The 20,040-nt window shown below is 44.8% G+C and overlaps 1 protein-coding gene and 1 long non-coding RNA gene across 2 annotated transcripts in view; one reads left to right on the top strand and one right to left on the bottom strand.

The window, feature by feature from the left end:
- The window catches only part of GUCY2C (guanylate cyclase 2C), a 1,090,166-nt gene that overhangs the window by 382,475 nt on the left and 687,651 nt on the right, over nucleotides 1-20,040 (bottom strand). The gene's annotated exons all lie outside the window — the stretch shown is intronic.
- The window catches only part of LOC141098705 (uncharacterized), a 241,171-nt gene that overhangs the window by 200,753 nt on the left and 20,378 nt on the right, over nucleotides 1-20,040 (top strand). The gene's annotated exons all lie outside the window — the stretch shown is intronic.

The following is a 20,040-nucleotide window of genomic DNA, read 5'->3' as shown; positions in this document are numbered from 1 at the left end:
CATGCCTGCGCTTTGCAGGCACTGAGGAAGCCAGCTTCCTCAGGCCCCCGAAGGCCCCTGTCGCCATCTTGGATTCGGGGGCCTGGAGGAAAGGAGTCCCCCGCAGCAGCGCTGCACATTGCGCTGCCGTGGGGGGCTCAGGGAAGCACGGAGGGAGCCCCCTCCCTGCCGATGCTTCCCTTTAACTCCCGGTACACCGCGATCATGTTTGATCGCGGTGTGCAAGGGGTTAACGTGTCGGGGGCGGTCCGTGACCGCCCCTGACACATTGTGCCGGGTGTCAGCTGTGATAATCAGCTGACACCCGGCCGCGATCAGCGGCGCTCACCACGTGGGCGCCGCTGATTGCGCCCGACGTACTATCCCGTCCATGGGCATAGGGGCCCAGGTCCCATGGACGGGATATACTGTCGGATGTCGGGAAGGGGTTAAGGGTCCACCGCTCCTTTCTTATAAGAAAAGTCGAAGTATGTAATTAAATCTGATATAGGTCCTTTGAGGAAAAGTTATCAAACAACTTTAACAGGAATTAGAAAAAAATGGGTATTTTCTTTGTCTTTCCTGTGTAAAATGTGCACAAACGATGAAAGGTTCTATGTTTGAACATCCGGACACTCATAAGGTATACACAATTAAACACTTTTTAACAATTTTTAACATGTGATTCAGATTATGTTGTGTATCTGTTGGAGTGTCCATGTGAATTATGGTATATCGGTGAAACGACGTGTGATTTTAAAAAACGGATTAACCATCACCGGAATACCATTAGGAAAAAGAGATTAGATCTACCTGTCCCAAAACACTTTGATGAACAGAAACATACAGGAAAAGAACTCAACTTTAGGATAGTAGATGTGATAGCAGACCAGCAGAGGGGCGGTGATAGAGAGAAGCTTTTAAAAATACGTGAACTTATGTGGATTCATGAACTAAATACTCTGAAACCTAAGGGCCTAAATGTGTTTTTTAAGATTCATACTGTAATTTGAACTATTCCATCTTGGTAAGTTTAAATACCTTAAGAACCCTGTGGATGAATGCGTATATATGTAAAGTAGCAGAGACTCTATTGGTGAATAAAAAAGAGCTATTATTTGATACTAGATGGTGGCCTGATTCTAATGCATCGGGTATTCTAGAATATGTATGTAGTTTATTTATGAAGATTCCGCGCCAATATTGCTGATTGCGGCAAATCCGTGCGTCAGGAGATGACCCGCGGCAACCATCGGGAGATCAGCGGCTAGCGTCGCAGATCTCCCGACGATAGTGGTGGCGTGCGTCGTTCGAATTCCGTGCCAATTCGCGGCCGTACTGCGCCTGTCACTGATTGGTCGCGGCCTGCCGGGCGTGACCAATCAGCGACGCGGGATTTTCGTTACAAACAGAGAGACAGACAGACAATATATATATATATTTTTTTTTTTTCTCCTCATACAGACGTATATATATATATTTCTCCTCATACAGACGTGTGTGTGTATATATCTATATATATTTCTCCTCATACAGATGTGTGTATATATATATATATATATATATATATATCATAGAATCGTAGAGTTGGATGGAAGGGACCTCCTGGGTCATCTGATCCAAACTCCTGCTCAAAGCAGGATTCGCTAAATCATCCCAGACAGATGTCTGTCCAGCCTCTGTTTCAAGACTTCCATTGAAAGAGAACTCATCACTTCTCGTGGCAGCCTGTTCCACTCATTTATCACCCTCACTGTCAAAAAGTTTTTTCTAATATCTAATCTGTGTCTCCTCCCATTCAGTTTAATCCCATTGCTTCTAGTCTTTCCTTGTGCAAATGAGAATAAAGATGATCCTTCTACAATGTGACAGCCCTTGAGATATTTGTACACAGCTATTAAGTCTCCTCTCAGTCCTCTCTTTTGCAAGCTAAACATTCCCAAATCATGCAACCTTTCCTCATAAGACAGGGTTTGCAGACCGGTCACTTTTCTGGTCGCTCTTTTCTGAACTTGCTCCAGTTTGTTGATGTCTTTTTGAAAATGTGGTGCCCAAAACTGGACACAATATTCCAGATGAGGTCTGACCAAAGAGGAGTAGAGGGCAATAATGACTTCACATGATCTAGACTGTATGTTTCTGGTAATATATCCTAGAATTGCATATGCCTTTTTTGCTGCTGCATCACACTGTTGCCTCATCTTCAGTCTGTGATCTATTAGTATACCCAAGTCTTTTTCACATGTGCTGTGGCTTAGCCCTATTCCTCCCATTCTGTATATGCTTTTTCATTTTTATTGCCCAGATGTAGTACTTTGCATTTTTCCCTGTTAAAAAACATTCTGTTAGTTGCTGCCCACTACTCCAGTTTATTTATTTCTTTTTGAATCCTCTCTTTCTCTTCTCTAGTATTAGCTATCCCTCCTAGCTTTGTGTCATCAGCAAATTTAATCAGTTTACCCTCAGTTCCTTCATCTAAATCGTTGATAAAGATGTTGAACAATACAGGGCCCAGGATAGAGCCCTGTGGTACCCCACTTGTACTCCTCATACAGACGTGTATATATATATATATATATATATATATATATATACAGTGGGGAAAAAAAGTATTTAGTCAGTCAGCAATAGTGCAAGTTCCACCACTTAAAAAGATGTGAGGCGTCTGTAATTTACATCATAGGTAGACCTCAACTATGGGAGACAAACTGAGAAAAAAAAATCCAGAAAATCACATTGTCTGTTTTTTTTTCATTTTATTTGCATATTATGGTGGAAAATAAGTATTTGGTCAGAAACAAAATTTCATCTCAATACTTTGTGATATATCCTTTGTTGGCAATGACAGAGGTCAAACGTTTTCTGTAAGTCTTCACAAGGTTGCCACACACTGTTGTTGGTATGTTGGCCCATTCCTCCATGCAGATCTCCTCTAGAGCAGTGATGTTTTTGGCTTTTCGCTTGGCAACACGGACTTTCAACTCCCTCCAAAGGTTTTCTATAGGGTTGAGATCTGGAGACTGGCTAGGCCACTCCAGGACCTTGAAATGCTTCTTACGAAGCCACTCCTTCGTTGCCCTGGCGGTGTGCTTTGGATCATTGTCATGTTGAAAGACCCAGCCACGTTTCATCTTCAATGCCCTTGCTGATGGAAGGAGGTTTGCACTCAAAATCTCACGATACATGGCCCCATTCATTCTTTCATGTACCCGGATCAGTCGTCCTGGCCCCTTTGCAGAGAAACAGCCCCAAAGCATGATGTTTCCACCACCATGCTTTACAGTAGGTATGGTGTTTGATGGATGCAACAGCCAATCACAGCGCTTCTCATTGTTTCAGCCAATCGGCGCAGCTGAAACAATGATGTGCTAGGCTGGGATCGAGTACCGATGTAAACCCCCCCTGGATTGGCTCGATCGCCGATCGCATCGATCGCGCCAATCGCAGGGCACAGCGGCGCTATAGAGCCGCTCTGCCCTGCCAGTATCGGTCCAGATCGGTGCTGTATTAGCACCGATCCTAGGCAGGGACCTGATACAGGCCCAGTAGGGCCTGCAGGAGCTGGTTGGCACGATTGATTAGATCGGCGATCGCGCCAACCACAGGGCACAGCAGCAGTCACTCTGTGACCGCTCTGTGCCCTCCTGATGACCTGGGCATGACGTGCCTTTGAATCGGAGCTGTGAGCTCCGATCCTAGGCGGTTGCCATGGTCACCAGGCAGTGCAGGGATGGGTGGATCGATATTATCATTCGATCCCACCAATGGCAGGTCACAGCAGCGACGTGACCGCTCTGTGACCTGCCCCTGACCTGCCTGTGACCTGTATGACAGCTCTGCAGGGGGTCCTCACACTAGCTGAGTATTCCCTAGAGGGCGGTCATACGTCTGGATCTCCTGGTGTGCTGGGTATTGTGGTGCCACAGCAGCTTGTAGCATCACAATACCTGCTAAAGAGAGAACAAAGAAAACCCTACAACTGTAAGTATTGCCTGATCCCCGATCCCTGCCCAATCTAGCTTCATCCCCCCAATCTAGCTTCATCCCCCCAATCCCCCTTCCCCCTACCCCCTCTTTTTACCCCCCTCCACCCCCCTTTGCGCCACCTCCGTGCGCACATTTAGCAGCCACCGAGCATTGATTGGTGACGCAGTTCACCAATCAACACTCGTGCTTGCTTTTTTTTCCCTAAGCCCCCTTTGCGCCAGCTCCGTATTCGCATCCTACAGCCGCTAAACTTTGATAAGTTGACATAGTTCACTTATCATAGCTTGTGCTTGCTGATTTCCTTTTTTTTTCACCCCCTCTTTGCGCCACCTGACTTCAAGTGTAAGGCCGGGGTCACACTAACCGACACAAAATGCGGTCAGTATTTTACATGCGTAATACGGATGAATGGCCCCTAAACAGTGCTCCGTATGTCATCCGTAATCAAGGTGTGGTCGCGTATTTTGCGCATGTAAGCATCCGTATGGCATCCGTATGGCGAGATTTTCTCGCCGGCTTGCAAAATGGACATATAATGGAGCCCTATGACATGGTTTCTAACAGAAACCAAAGAATAGATATAGACACATAGAATGCATATATATATATATATATATGTATGTATTCTATGTGTCTATATCTATTCTTTCGTTTCTTTATTAAAACTGTCAGTGTGAGTTTACTGTATAGCGGACTGAATTGCCGGCTTTGCTAAAAGACACCTGGTGCGTATTTCTCGCAAGTCACATGTGTGGTCCGTGTGTAATCTGTATTTTTTGCGCACCCATAGACTTGCATTGGCGTACTACGGCCGTAGTACGCTGACAATCGCAGCATGCTGCAATTGGCACGGACCGTAGAATACGGATGAGAAATATACGGCTGGTGCGAGGGACCCCATAGAGAATCATTGGTCCGTGTCTAATGCGTGCTTTTAGCGCCTCTCACTCGGCCGTATTCCTTGCCAGTGTGACCCCGGCCTAAGTGCTAATCCCTGTCCGATCTCTCTTCATCCCCACCCTTCCCCCTTCCCCATTCCCCCTCTTTTTACCCCCTCAATCCCCCTTTGCGCCTCCTCTGTGCACACATTTAGCAGCCCCCTTTGCGCCACTCCATATTCGCATCCCACAGCCGCCAAACTGTGATAAGTGACATAGTTCACTTATTATAGCTTGTGCCTGCTGATTTCCTTTTTTTCACCCCCCCTTTGTGCCACCTAACTACAAGTGTAAGGGCTAATCCCTGACCCCTGTCCGATTTCTCTTCATCCCCCCTTCCCCCACTTTTTACCCCCTCCATCCCCCTTTGCGCCGCCTCAGTGCGCACATTTAGCAGCCCCCTTAGCGCCAACTCCTTATTCGCATCCCACAGCCGCCAAACTGATAAGTGACATAGTTCACTTATCAGAGCTTGTGCCTGCTGATTTCCTTTTTTTCACCCCCCCTTGCACCACACCTGTACGCACACCTAGCAGCCGCCACTGAACTTTGATAAGTGACGCCGTTCACTTATCAGAGCTAGGGCCTGCTGTCTTAGGCTAGTTTCACACTAGCATTTTTGAGCGCAGCGACGGCCTGCGCACGGCCGCCGCTAAGCCCCGCCCCTGTCACGCCTCCGCCGGTAGCTCCGCCTACCGGCGCATGACGCTGCACGCGCCCTGCGTCCCCTATCTTTATCACTGGGGGCGCAGGCCGTGCGCAGTATGCGTTTGGCGGCGCATGCGTCCTTTTGACGGTGCGCCGACCTGCGCCAAACGCAACCTGCTGCAGTTTGGTTGCGCGGCAGGGGGCGGAACTTAGCGGCGGCCGTGCGCAGGCCGTCGCTGCGCTCAAAAACGCTAGTGTGAAACTAGCCTTAGACTTTTCTTTTCACAGGTATTTTTCTCCCCATTTCCTTTTTTCTTTTAGCTTTTTCTTTACAGGATAGTGTGCACCAATCACTAGCCCCCCACACATACACATAGTTGTAAATAAAGTACACCCAAGCACCACTTTCACAAAAAATGACCTGCCCATCGCGTTTGTCCCAACAGCGCTATTCAATGGAGGAGGCATATTCATACCTTGCCTCCGACACGGATAGCGAGGATGACGATCCGACTTTTCTTTATTTTTCGGATTCTTTATCCTCTTCCTCTTCCTCTTCCCCCTCCTCATCTTCCTCCACGGGTCCTGCGGAACCGCCACGTAGACACTCCAGGACAGAAGATGAGGCAGCGCCCACCATGCCCGAAGCTGATTCAGTAGACCCTGTATGGACTTCCCCCCCGAAAATTACGAGCCACTGATTCCTGATTTTATGGCAGAATCAGGAATCAAGTTTGACACCACCGGCCTCACAGAAATAGACTTTTTCAAAGTCTTTTTCTCTGAGGATTTTGTTAACCTCATGGTGGAGCAAACTAATTTGTACGCTTGTCAATTTTTGGCGGAAAACCCGATTTCAACATATTCCAACTGGTCTCCTGTGGATGCAGTTGAAATTATGCAGTTTTGGGGCCTGGTCCTCCACATGGGGATACTGAAGAAGCCGGAAATTTGGCAATATTGGAGTGTTGATATTTTATACAACACTCCAGTGTTCCGAATGGTCATGGTTCAGAAGCGTTTTGAGGCCATCCACAAGTTTCTGCATTATACCGATAATGCACTGTGTCCCGCACGAGATGACCCCAACTTTGACCGTCTGTTCAAAGTTCGGCCGGTCATCGAACACTTCAACAAAAAGTTTGCTGAAGTGTACGTGCCCCAAAGGAACATCCGCGTGGATGAGTCCTTGGTCCATTTCAAGGGAAGGCTCGGATTCCGTCAATACCTGCCCAGTAAGAGGGCCAGGTACGGAATCAAACTCTACAAACTTTGTGAGAGTACCTCAGGGTACACTCACAGGTTTAGAGTCTACGAAGGAAAGGACACCAGGATTGAACCCCCCGAGTGTCCTCCTTTCCTGGGAGTGAGTGGGAAAATTGTGTGGGATTTGATTCACCCACTGCTGGATAAAGGTTATCACCTCTACACTGATAACTTTTATACCAGCATCCCACTCTACAAATCCCTCTCTGCGCGAGGTACCGCAGCCTGAGGTACTGTCTGCAAAAATCAGAGAGGCCTTCCGAAGACGTTACTTGGGCAGATGCTCAGAAAAGGTGAGAGCAGAGCCCAATGTAGCGACCACCTACTGGTGGTCAAGTACAAGGACAAGAGGGATGTCCATCTCTTGACCACCATACACGGTGATGGCAGCACCCTCTGCACTGTACGGGGTACCTCCACACAGGTCAGAAAACCGACCAGTGTAGTGGGGTACAACGAAAACATGGGGGGCATTGATCTCTCCAATCAATACCTCCAACCGTACAATGCTCTCAGAAAGGCAAGGGCGTGGTACAAAAAGCTGGCCGTGCACATCGTACAAATGGCAATGCTCAACGCCTTCCTGCTGTCACAATGTACACACCCCACCGATACGTCGTACCTTCATTTCCAGGAGGTAGTGGTTAAGGCCCTGATGTTTGGCACTCAGGAAGGAGCGGGTCTCAGTACTTCCGGAACTGAAGGTGCTCGTATCCTACCAGGTCAGCATTTTCCGGGGGTGGTCCTGCCAACTGGTAGAAAAGGTAAGCCGCAAAAAAGGTGCCGAGTGTGTTACAAAAAGGGAATACGCAAGGACACCATTTACCAGTGCGACACCTGCCCAGAAAAACCTGGCCTGTGTATGAAGGATTGCTTCAAATTGTACCACACCTCCGTGCACTACTAATTTACATTAGTGTAGTTAGGGGCACATCTAGATTTGTTCTTTGGGGGTCTAGAATACAAAATGATGTCTCATGTGTTTTTTTTTCCTGTTTTGGCACATCAGGGGCTCTGCAAACGGAACATGACGCCAGCAGACCCATCAAAGTCTGCATTCCAAAACGTCACTACTTCCCTTTCGAGCCCCGACATGTGCCTAAACAGTTTTTTCCCACATGTGGGGGACCAGCGTACTCAGGTCAAATTGGACAATGTCTTTGGGGGTCCAATTTCTCCTGTTACTCTTGGGAAAATTAAAAATTGGGGACTAAAAATAATTTATGTGGAAGCAAAATAGGATTTTTTATTTTCACGCCCGGGCATTATAAGCTTTAGCGAAACACTTGGGGGTTCAAAGTGCTCACCACACATCTAGATAAGTTCCTTAGGGGGTCTAGTTTCCAAAATGGGGTCACTTGTGGGGGGTTTCCACTGTTTAGGTACATCAGGGGCTCTGCAAATGGAACATGATGCCCGCAGACCATTCCATCAAAGTCTGCATTACAAAACGTCATTACTTCCCTTTCGAGCCCTGCCGTGTGCCCAAAAAGTGTTTCTCCCCCACATATGGGGTATTAGCGCACTCAGGACAAATTGGACAACAACTTTTGGGGTCCAATTTCTCCTGATACTCTTGGGAAAATAGCAAATTGGGGACTAAGAGATCATTTTTGTGAAAAAAAAAATTAATATTTTTTTTTCACGCCCGGGCATTATAAGCTTTAGCAAAACACTTGGGGGGTTCAAAGTGCTCACCACACATCTAGATAAGTTCCTTAGGGGGTCTAGTTTCCAAAATGGGGTCACTTGTGGGGGGTTTCCACTTTTTAGGTACATCAGGGGCTCTGCAAACGGAACATGACGTCCGCAGACTATTCCATCAAAGTCTGCATTCCAAAACGTCATTACTTCCCTTTCGAGCCCTGCCGTGTGCCCAAACAGTGTTTCTCCCCCACATATGGGGTATTAGCGCACTCAGGACAAATTGGACAACAACTTTTGGGGTCCAATTTCTCCTGATACTCTTGGGAAAATAACAAATTGGGGACTAAGAGAACATTTTTGTGGAAAAAAAATTAATATTTTTTTTTCACGCCCGGGCATTATAAGCTTTAGCAAAACACTTGGGGGTTCAAAGTGCTCACCACACATCTAGATAAGTTCCTTAGGGCGTCTAGTTTCCAAAATGGGGTCACTTGTGGGGGGTTTCCACTGCTTAGGCATATCATGGGCTCTCCAAACGGAACATAGCGTCCGATTTCAATTTCAGCCAATTTTAGGTTGAAAATGTCAAACGGCGCTCTTTCCCTTCCGAGCCCTGCCGGGTACCCAAACAGTGTTTCTCCCCCACAAATGGGGTATCAGCGCACTCAGGACAATTTGGACAACAACTTTTGGGGTCCAATTTCTCCTGATACTCTTGGGAAAATAGCAAATTGGGGAATAAACGATCATGTTTGTGGAAAAAATATGATTTTTTATTTTTACGTCCGGGCGTTATAAACTTCTGTGAAGCCCTTGGAGGTTCAAAGTGCTCACCACACATCTAGATGAGTTCCTTAGGGGGTCTAGTTTCCAAAATGGGGTCACTTGTGGGGGGTTTCCACTGTTTAGGCATATCATGGGCTCTCCAAATGGAACATGGTGTCCGATTTCAATTTCAGACAATTTTAGGTTGAAAATGTCAAACGGCGCTCTTTCTCTTCCGAGCCCTGCCGGGTACCCAAACAGTGTTTCTCCCCCACAAATGGGGTATCAGCGCACTCAGGACAAATTTGACAACAACTTTTGGGGTCCAATTTCTCCTGATACCCTTGGGAAAATAACAAATTGGGGACTAAACGATCATGTTTGTGGAAAAAATATGATTTTTTATTTTTACGTCCGGGCGTTATAAACTTCTGCGAAGCCCTTGGGGGTTCAAAGTGCTCACCACACATCTAGATGAGTTCCTTAGGGGGTCTAGTTTCCAAAATGGGGTCACTTGTGGGGGGTTTCCACTGTTTAGGCATATCATGGGCTCTCCAAACGGAACATGGCGTCCGATTTCAATTTCAGCCAATCTTAGGTGGAAAATGTCAAACGGCGCTCTTTCCCTTCCGAGCCCTGCCGTGTGCTCAAACAGTGTTTCTCCCCCACATATGGGGTGTCAGCGCACTCTGGACAGATTGGACAACATCTTTTGTGGTCCAATTTCTCCTGATACTCTTGGGAAAATAACAAATTGGGGACTAAAAGATCATGTTTGTGGAAAATATATGATTTTTTATTTATATGCCTGGGTGTTATAAACTTCTGCGAAGCCCTTGGGGGTTCAAAGTGCTCACCACACATCTAGATGAGTTCCTTAGGGGGTCTAGTTTCCAAAATGGGGTCACTTGTGGGGGGTTTCCACTGTTTAGGCGTATCATGGGCTCTCCAAACGGAACATGGCGTCAGATTTCAATTTCAGCCAATTTTAGGTTGAAAATGTCAAACGGCGCTCTTTCCCTTCTGAGCCCTGCCGTGTGCCTAAACAGTGTTTCTCCCCCACATATGGGGTATTAGCGCACTCAGGACAAATTGGACAACAACTTTTGGGGTCCAATTTCTCCTGATACTCTTGGGAAAATAACAAATTGGGGACTAAGAGATCATTTTTGTGAAAAAAAAAATTAATATTTTTTTTTCACGCCCGGGCATTATAAGCTTTAGCAGAACACTTGGGGTGTTCAAAGTGCTCACCACACATCTAGATAAGTTCCTTAGGGGGTCTAGTTTCCAAAATGGGGTCACTTGTGGGGGGTTTCCACTTTTTAGGTACATCAGGGGCTCTGCAAACGGAACATGACGTCCGCAGACTATTCCATCAAAGTCTGCATTCCAAAACGTCATTACTTCCCTTTCGAGCCCTGCCGTGTGCCCAAACAGTGTTTCTCCCCCACATATGGGGTATTAGCGCACTCAGGACAAATTGGACAACAACTTTTGGGGTCCAATTTCTCCTGATACTCTTGGGAAAATAACAAATTGGGGACTAAGAGAACATTTTTGTGGAAAAAAAATTAATATTTTTTTTTCACGCCCGGGCATTATAAGCTTTAGCGAAACACTTGGGGGTTCAAAGTGCTCACCACACATCTAGATAAGTTCCTTAGGGCGTCTAGTTTCCAAAATGGGGTCACTTGTGGGGGGTTTCCACTGCTTAGGCATATCATGGGCTCTCCAAACGGAACATAGCGTCCGATTTCAATTTCAGCCAATTTTAGGTTGAAAATGTCAAACGGCGCTCTTTCCCTTCTGAGCCCTGCCGTGTGCCTAAACAGTGTTTCTCCCCCACATATGGGGTATCAGCGCACTCAGGACAAATTTGACAACAACTTCTGGGGTCCAATTTCTCCTGATACCCTTGGGAAAATAACAAATTAGGGACTAAACGATCATGTTTGTTGAAAAAATATGATTTTTTATTTTTATGCCCGGGCGTTTTAAACTTCTGTGAAGCCCAAAATTGTGCTGATGTAAAGTAGACATGTGGGAAATGTTATTTAGTAATTACTTTGTGTCACATATTTCTCTAATTTAAGGGCATAAAAATTCAAAGTTTGAAAATTGCAATAATTTACATTTTTTTTCCATATTTCTGTTTTTTTCACAATTAAACGCATGTTATATGAATGAAATTTTACCACCAGCATGAAGTACAATATGTCACGAGAAAACAGGATAGGTGTATTATTGACACCTTTCCATTACTAACCAGGCATGATATCACCTTACAATACAAAGGTGACATTTACCCCTTATTACCCCATATGCCACTGCTACAGGGCAGTGGGAAGAGAGAAGATAAGTGCTGGAATTGGCGCATCTTACAGATGTGCCATTTTTAGGGCAGTTGGGGGCAGATGTTTGTAGCCGGGGGGAACAATAACCATGGTCCCTTCCTAGGCTATGAATATCTGCCCCCAGTCGTCGGCTTTCCCTCTCTGGCGCAAAAAATTGTTCGGGAGCCCATGCCATTTTTTTCCCCTTTTTTGTTTACAAATTAAACATATTGTTTCATTAATAAACATCAGCCTTGGTATTATCTATCTATCTATAATATATATATATATATATATATATTTATATATATATATATAATCTACCTATAGATATATCTATATATATATTCAGTATCTCTCTATCTATAGATACAGCTCTGGTAAAAATTAAGAGACCACCACATCAAATCCCTGTCATGGGCAGCCCATTCTCCAGACCTGAACCCCATTGAAAACCTCTGGAATGTAATCAAGAGGATGATGGATAGTCACAAGCCATCAAATAAAGAAGAACTGCTCAATTTTTTTGCACCAGAAGCAGTGTAAAAGACCGGTGGAAAGCATGCCAAGACGCATGAAAGCTGTTTTTAAAAATCATGGTTAGTCCACAAAATACTGATTTCTGAACTCTTCCTGTGTTAAAACATTAGTATTGTTGTTTCTAAATAATTATGAAATTATTTTCTTTGCATTATTTGAGGTCTGAAAGCGCTGTTTTTTTTTTTTTGTTTTTTTTTAAATTTTGACCATTTCTTCTTTTCAGAAAAAAAAAGTTATTGCTTGGAAATTCGGAGACATGTTGTCAGAAGTTTGCAAACTAAAAGAACAATTTACATTTTACTCAAAAATATACCTATATAAAATATATATATATATATATATATACAGTATATATAAAGAGAAAAATCAGACAAACTGAACATTTGGAAGTGGTCTCTTAATTTTTGCCAGAACTGTATATCTATAAATAGATTGATATATCTATAGATAGTGTGAGGTGCCAAGGGGAGAGGTACTAGAAAACAGGTATATTTCTCCCCGTTTCAATTGATATGTCTCCCTGTACTGATGATGAAGCCAGTTTTTTTCACTGTAATCCAGTCCTGGTTTCCTTAGTGATCAGCATGGAAAGGACTGGTAGTTCCCACTCCACTAATTCAATCCAGTTTTTGGTTTCCTGACTGGTCCAGCTGATATAATCAGGAGGAGCTGGGATCTCTCAGTCTATCTCGTCTGCTGAGCTGGGAGCTGACACAGTAAGATTACATGGACTTCTTATTTTGTAGTTAGCCTGCTATTGTTAGTTAGTGGCCAGACGGCCTTAGATGTTTTATTTCATGTTTGGCATGTGTAACATTGAATAACAAGTGTGCACAATAAATATGCCGTGTCCATATCCATGTGGAAATTGCTGGTCTGCTGAAGTGACTCCATAGCCACACGCTTGTGCCCAAGCAAAGATCCCAGCTGAGCTATCTATCCCCACAAATGGTGGTGTTTCGAATGCGCGCAACTGTGGCTGCTGGACTGTGACTGCAGAGAAAACGCTGTGTATGTCCTGGCTGAAAGCTTCTGTGCTTTTGAAGAGCCAAGAGTCCAGTAATATGGAGGAACTAGTGAAGCAGTTATTGCAAGCAAATGTGCAACAACAGCAGACTAATACTTGCTTCCAGAAGGCTCTGGAGCAGCAACACCAGATGCAGCAAGAGCAGTTGGAGGCAATAAAACAGGCCTTGGTTCGGCTACCCCGAGATGAGGGAGACCGTGCACAAAGCGCTGCTAGTGCGCAGAAAGCTGTACAGAAGACTTTGCTTAAAATGACCGCAGACGATGATGTGGAAGCATACCTCACCGTGTTCGAACGTATTGCAGAAAGTGAGCACTTACCGCTGGACAGATGGGCTGAGGTAGTTGCTCCATTTCTGAGCGGAGATCCACAAAAGGCCTATTACGATCTGAGTGGAGCGGATGCTATGGACTATATCAAACTCAAAGGCGAAATCCTGGCAAGGCTGGGAGTAAACACGTATGTACGCGCACAGAGGGTGCATTTATGGACTTTTCTGGAGCATCAGCCAGCCCGCTCACAAATGCATGATCTCATCCATCTAGTAAAAAAATGGCTGCAACCAGAGGCTTTGACGTCAGCACAGATGGTGGAGCGTGTTGTTCTAGACAAGTACCTGCGGTCCTTACCCGCTAAGATCCAGAGGTGGGTTGGACAGGGTGACCCAACTACCGCTGACCAGTTGGTGAATATGGTCGAACGCTACAATGCTTCTGAAAGCCTACTCCAAGGGATGTTAGCACCCCACTGGCTCCCCAAGAAATCGCTGGAGAGTCCTGCGAAACCTATTTCATCTTCAAAAGAAGAGAACGTCACAATGAAGGGTAGCAGACCTACAAAGGACTATGGAGGTGGTACGGGCTCACATCAAGCCAGCAGACCTCATCTGGGATCTCCATCGAGGAGGCAAGGGCCTATACAATGTTGGCGATGTCGCGGGCTTGGCCATGTAGCAGCTAACTGCCCGATGACTACAGAGCCAAGGGACTGTAACGCTATGAGGCGTCTTTCGTTATATGTGCAGTCAGTCTGTGTGGCGGAGACCCTCACGGGAAATGAACAACACGTGTGCCACGTCGAGGTTGACGGTTATAGTGTGAATGCTGTCTTGGATTCTGGCAGTCAAGTAACTTTGGTACATGCCAGTTTGGTGGACTCTAGCGCCCTAACGAACTTAACCGTGGGCATTAGTTGCATCCATGGGGATACTAAGAACTACCCCACTGCCTGGGTTACTCTTGCCACGCCAGTAGGGACCAAAAGACATCAGGTGGCAGTCATAAAGTCTATGGGACACAGTGTAATCCTGGGGAGAGACTTTCCCTTATTTTGGGACTTGTGGAACTTCAAAAGTGGCATGAACCCTCTAGTTGAAGACGGTACTCCGGAGCTAGCCCCTGAACCATTGCAGTAAGATGACGGAGAACCCATCTCAGAGGAAGTACTAGAATCTGTGGACTCTCCTCTGGCTGTGTATGCAGGCGAGGCAGACCAGCTAGAGGATGTTTTAGAAAAGCCTGATCTTGAGGTGGCCCATGGTAAGTTCGGGACCGCTCAGCACCAGGATCCTACTCTAGCAAGGGCGTGGGAAAACGTAAAGGTCTCCGAGGGAAGACCATTGTACCCAGGGGCTCAAAACGAGTTCCCACACATGGCAGTGCAGCAGGATATGCTGTATCACATAGACAAGGTGCGAGGAGTGGTGGTTGAACAACTATTGGTACCTAAGTCCTTTCGCCAAGTAGTTTTGGAGTTGTCACATAAACATCCCTTGGGAGGACACCTGGCGGTAGAAAAGACAAAACACCGTATTCTACAACGTTTCTTTTGGCCGGGTCTAGTGGGAGACGTGACCCAGTACTGTCGGTCATGTCCTACGTGTCAATTGACCGCACCTATGTCACATTTTAGAAGCCCCTTAGTGCCCTTACCAATAATAGAGGTGCCCTTCGAGAGGATAGCAATGGATATAGTTGGTCCATTAGTTAAATCTGCCAGGGGTCATCAGTACATTTTGGTAGTATTGGATTATGCCACGCGTTATCCCGAAGCAGTGCCCTTGCGGAATGCCAATGCGAAATCAATTTCAAAGGAGCTGGTTAATATGTTTTGCCGAACCGGCATTCCAAAAGAGATACTTACGGATCAAGGGACCCCCATTATGTCTCGTATACTTAAGGATTTATGTAAACTACTAAAAATCTCCCATTTGCGTACCTCAGTATATCACCCTCAGACTGACGGTTTGGTGGAGCGCTTTAACAAAACCCTAAAGGGAATGTTGAAAAGGGTGGTGGATAAGGACGGGAGAGATTGGGATGCCCTACTACCATACCTCCTGTTCGCTATACGTGAGGTACCCCAATCCTCCACAGGCTTTTCACCTTTTGAGTTGGTTTATGGGCGGTGTCCTAGAGGCCTGTTAGATATTGACAAGGAGACTTGGGAACAAGAGGTGACTCCTTATCGCAGTGTAATTGAACACATAACACTTATGCAGGACCGAATTGCAGCAGTTATGCCAATAGTTAAAGAGTGTTTAGAGCGCGCACAACATGCCCAAAGCACGGTATACAACCGAGCGGCTAAAACACGAGTCTTTCAACCCAGAGACAGGGTGTTGGTATTGGTACCTACCGTAGAAAATAAATTTCTTGCGAAATGGCAGGGACCATACGAAGTGCTGGAACGAATAGGTGAAGTAAATTATAAGATACACCAACCAGACAAGAGAAAGCCCGAACAAATATACCACATAAACTTGCTTAAGGCCTGGCGGGACAGGGAGAGTCTGGTGGCAGGAGCTGCCCTTGAGGATGGGCCTCGAGGGGCACCACCTTCTAAGGTAAAGGACCCCCAGGTAGCTCCGCCAGAAGTGGGTATTGCAGACACGCTATCCGAAAGCCAAAAACGAGAGACCAGGGAGTTCATACAGAGGAACGCAGATGTTTTCTCGGAACTTCCTGGCCGGACTCACCTAATTAAACATGACATTGTTACTGATCCACAGGCGCGGGTACGGCTAAAACCATATCGAATTCCGGAGGCTCGGAGACAAGCCATTGCCCAGGAAGTGAAGAAGATATTAGAGCTTGGGGTCATTGAGGAGTCCCGGAGTGATTGGGCTAGCCCTATCGTACTGGTGCCCAAACCCGATGGGACTATATGATTTTGTAACGATTTTCGGAAAGTTAATGAAGTATCGAAATTCGATGCCTACCCGATGCCAAGAGTCGATGAACTGATAGAGAGACTGGGTTCGGCCAGGTACATATCCACTATTGACTTAACAAAAGGTTATTGGCAGATTCCCCTCACGGAATCAGCCAAAGAGAAAACTGTCTTTGTTACGCCCCAGGGATTATTCCAGTATCGAGATATGCCATTTGGGTTGCATGGTGCCGCAGCCACCTTCCAACGTCTAATGGATATTGTCCTAAAACCCCATGGCCAGTATGCGTCCGCATACTTGGATGACATCATTATCTGTAGTGATGACTGGGACACGCATTTGTCAAAAGTACAAGCCGTCTTAGACTCCCTAAAAACAGCTGGGTTGACTGCCAATTCCAAGAAATGTACGTTGGGATTGGAAGAGGCTCGCTATCTGGGATATAGTATAGGGAGAGGCGTTGTGAAGCCTCAAGCCAATAAAGTGGACGCTATTCAAAATTGGCCACGACCGGTAACCAAAAAACAGGTTGGAGCTTTTTTAGGGATCGTTGGTTCTTATAGGCGGTTCATCAAACATTTTGCGACCATCGCAGCTCCTCTCACAGATCTTACTAAGGGGTCGAAATCTGTCACAATAAAGTGTAACGCAGAAGCAGAGGAGGCCTTTCAGCGATTGAAAACAGTCCTCTGTGACCAACCCGTGTTGGTTGCACCAGACTTTAAACGGGAGTTTATTGTCCAAACGGACGCCTCTGGGGTGGGCCTCGGCGCGGTTTTGTCTCAAGAAGTAAATGGCGAGGAACACCCAGTGGCCTATCTAAGCAGAAAGCTTACAAGAGCAGAAAAGAACTACAGTGTTGTCGAGTGGGAAGCCCTGGCTGTGAAATGGGCCCTGTGCACCTTGCGCTATTATTTACTAGGTCGCCAGTTTAGGCTAGTGACAGACTATTCGCCCCTAACATGGATGTCCCGGGCAAAAGAAGGCAATGCGCGGGTGACACGCTGGTTCTTAGCATTACAAGGGTTTAAATTTTCCGTTGAGCACAGGGCGGGCACAGCGCACAGGAATGCAGATGCGTTGTCTAGAACGCACTGCTTGGTGACTCATCGTGTCCGACCCCACGGGCTCGAACAGAGGAGGGGGGTGTGTGAGGTGCCAAGGGGAGAGGTACTAGAAAACAGGTATATTTCTCCCCATTTCATTTCATATGTCTCCCTGTACTGATGATGAAGCCAGTTTTTTTCACTGTAATCCAGTCCTGGTTTCCTTAGTGATCAGCATGGAAAGGACTGGTAGTTCCCCCTCCACTAATTCAATCCAGGTTTTGGTTTCCTGACTGGTCCAGCTGATATAATCAGGAGGAGCTGGGATCTCTCAGTCTATCTCATCAATTTAGGCAAGGGAATGAACAAACTCTAATTTATCCTGTCAGTGTAGTCTGTGAGTCTTTCTTTTGCGTGCCTATATCCGAATGGACAATCAGATCTTTGATATTTTTGGCACGTTTATACGAGATCAAAGGGGGAGACTTAAACTCTACAGTTTCTGGGTGACATTTACCTGACATCGGCCAATGCTTTTTTATAATATTGACAATAGAGGCACTTTCTTCACAGAACCTAGTTACAAATGGGATCCTATGTTCCGCATTTTTACTTCGCTTTTTCTGAAGGAGAAGATCTCCACGTGATGTACTCAAAACCTTTGATTTACAACCATCTAACAATTTAACAGGATAATTCCTTTGTCTAAATTTAGTGATCATCTTATCCAATGAAATATTCATAGTCTCTTGTTCGCTAACAATACGCTTAACGCGTAACAATTGACTAGCAGGGAGAGACTCAATCATCCTTCTCGGATGGTGATTATCAAATAGAAGCAGATTATTTTTGTCAGTGGGTTTCACAAATAATTCAGTTATTAGCCCATCATTTTTTCTCTTAATTAGGACATCAAGAAACTGGATCTCCGTCTCCGAATATACCAAAGTGAACTTAATATCATCATTAATAGAATTTAAGAATCCATGGAAACCTTCCAACTCAGTCAAAGTGCCATTCCAGAGGAGGAGGACATCATCTATATACTGTACCGCCACCATCCCAGTACATGTCCGAAATGGTGGGATACATAGACGAAGTCCTCCTCCAAAGCCGCCATAACCAAATTTGCGCAAGCGGGCGCTATATTGGCAGCCATGGCCGTCCCCTTCATTTGCACAAAGTAATCATCACCAAAAAGGAAGTAACTATTATGTAACATCAATCTCAATAATTCCAACAGAAAAGTCGTCTGTTCTAATGTAAACTCCGTTTTTAAAAGACCTCTTTCCACAGACTTAAGACCCAAACTGTGACCAATGGATGTGTACAATGATACTACATCAAATGGTGCAAGTATCACTCTTCCCTTCAATTGTATTTTATTAATTTTGCACAAAATATCAGTCGTATCCAAAATAAATTATCTAGTCTGTCAACTCAAAGGACTCAAAATTTTGTCCAAAAATATACCAACATGGTTAAAGATGGAACCCCTACCTGATACAATTGGACGACCAGTTGGATTTATCAAAGATTTATGTATCTTTGGCAATATATATATTACTGGCGTAATAGGATTAGAGATCAACAGAAATTTATATAGATCCTCATCAATCAATTTTTGATGGGTATATCTATCTAGAGATATATCTATGGGTACATATATCTATGGATACTTATATCTATGGATATACTGTATATATATATCTATAGATACATATATCTATGGATAGATATACTGTATCCATAGAAAGATAGATATAGGTCTATAGATCTATCATCTATCTATATATCTATATATGTATTTATCTATCATCTATCTATCTATCTATCTATCTATCTATCTATCTATCTGTGTAAACATTATTTTTCAATATAGTATGCAAAATAAGAGGCTGGAAAAAGAAATGACATCACAACTCTTTTTTTGTTAAATAATAGATCTTTATTTAGCTTACAAAAACGCATACAAAGCCGCATGAAAAATGCATCAAATCTGCATCAAAAAAGCATCAAAAACACCTGTGCTTTTTGCCAAGAGATGCAGATTCCGTGCAGAAAATTCGGCAGGCAAATCTGCAATGTGTGCACATACCCTAAGGCTATGTTCACAGGTTGCGTTTTTGATGAGTTTTTTTTTGTAAGGCAAAACCTGCTCTCTTGGCAGTAAGAAACTTGCCCCAAAAAGCAGGTTTTGTTTAGTTTTGTTGCATTTTATGCTGTGTTTTTGTCATGGTACAGTTGTCTCTTGTGAGTGCTAATGAAGTTTAGTGAAAAAAAAAAAAATGATTCTACATCATCTGGTTTTGGCACAGTAAAACACAGCAAAAACTTATACCTGTGTTTGTGCAATCTTTTATTCAGAGTTTGTTTGCACCACACATTGCTTTTAATGGGTGAAAAACGCTGAATAAAAGATATAGAGTGCTCTCAGTGGGAGAAACAAATTAGGAATCTTGTGGGTGTGATACCTTTTAATGCCTAACAAAATATAGTGAATGATGTTACCAAAAAGCTATCAAGACTGCTTACATGTCTTCATCAGGCTGATATAACAAAATATTTTAAGAAACCTAATTATATACAGTAAAGGGCCTGTCACACTAAGTGATATCGCTAGCAATATCGCTATAACGTCACAAAAACCAGTGACGTTATAGTGATATTGCTAGCGATATCGCTATGT

Source organism: Dendrobates tinctorius, unplaced genomic scaffold, assembly GCF_039654945.1.
Source record: "Dendrobates tinctorius isolate UK_male_01 unplaced genomic scaffold, ASM3965494v1 ptg000094l, whole genome shotgun sequence".
NCBI lineage: Eukaryota > Metazoa > Chordata > Amphibia > Anura > Dendrobatidae > Dendrobates > Dendrobates tinctorius.
This window is presented reverse-complemented; position numbering and strand designations above follow the sequence as displayed.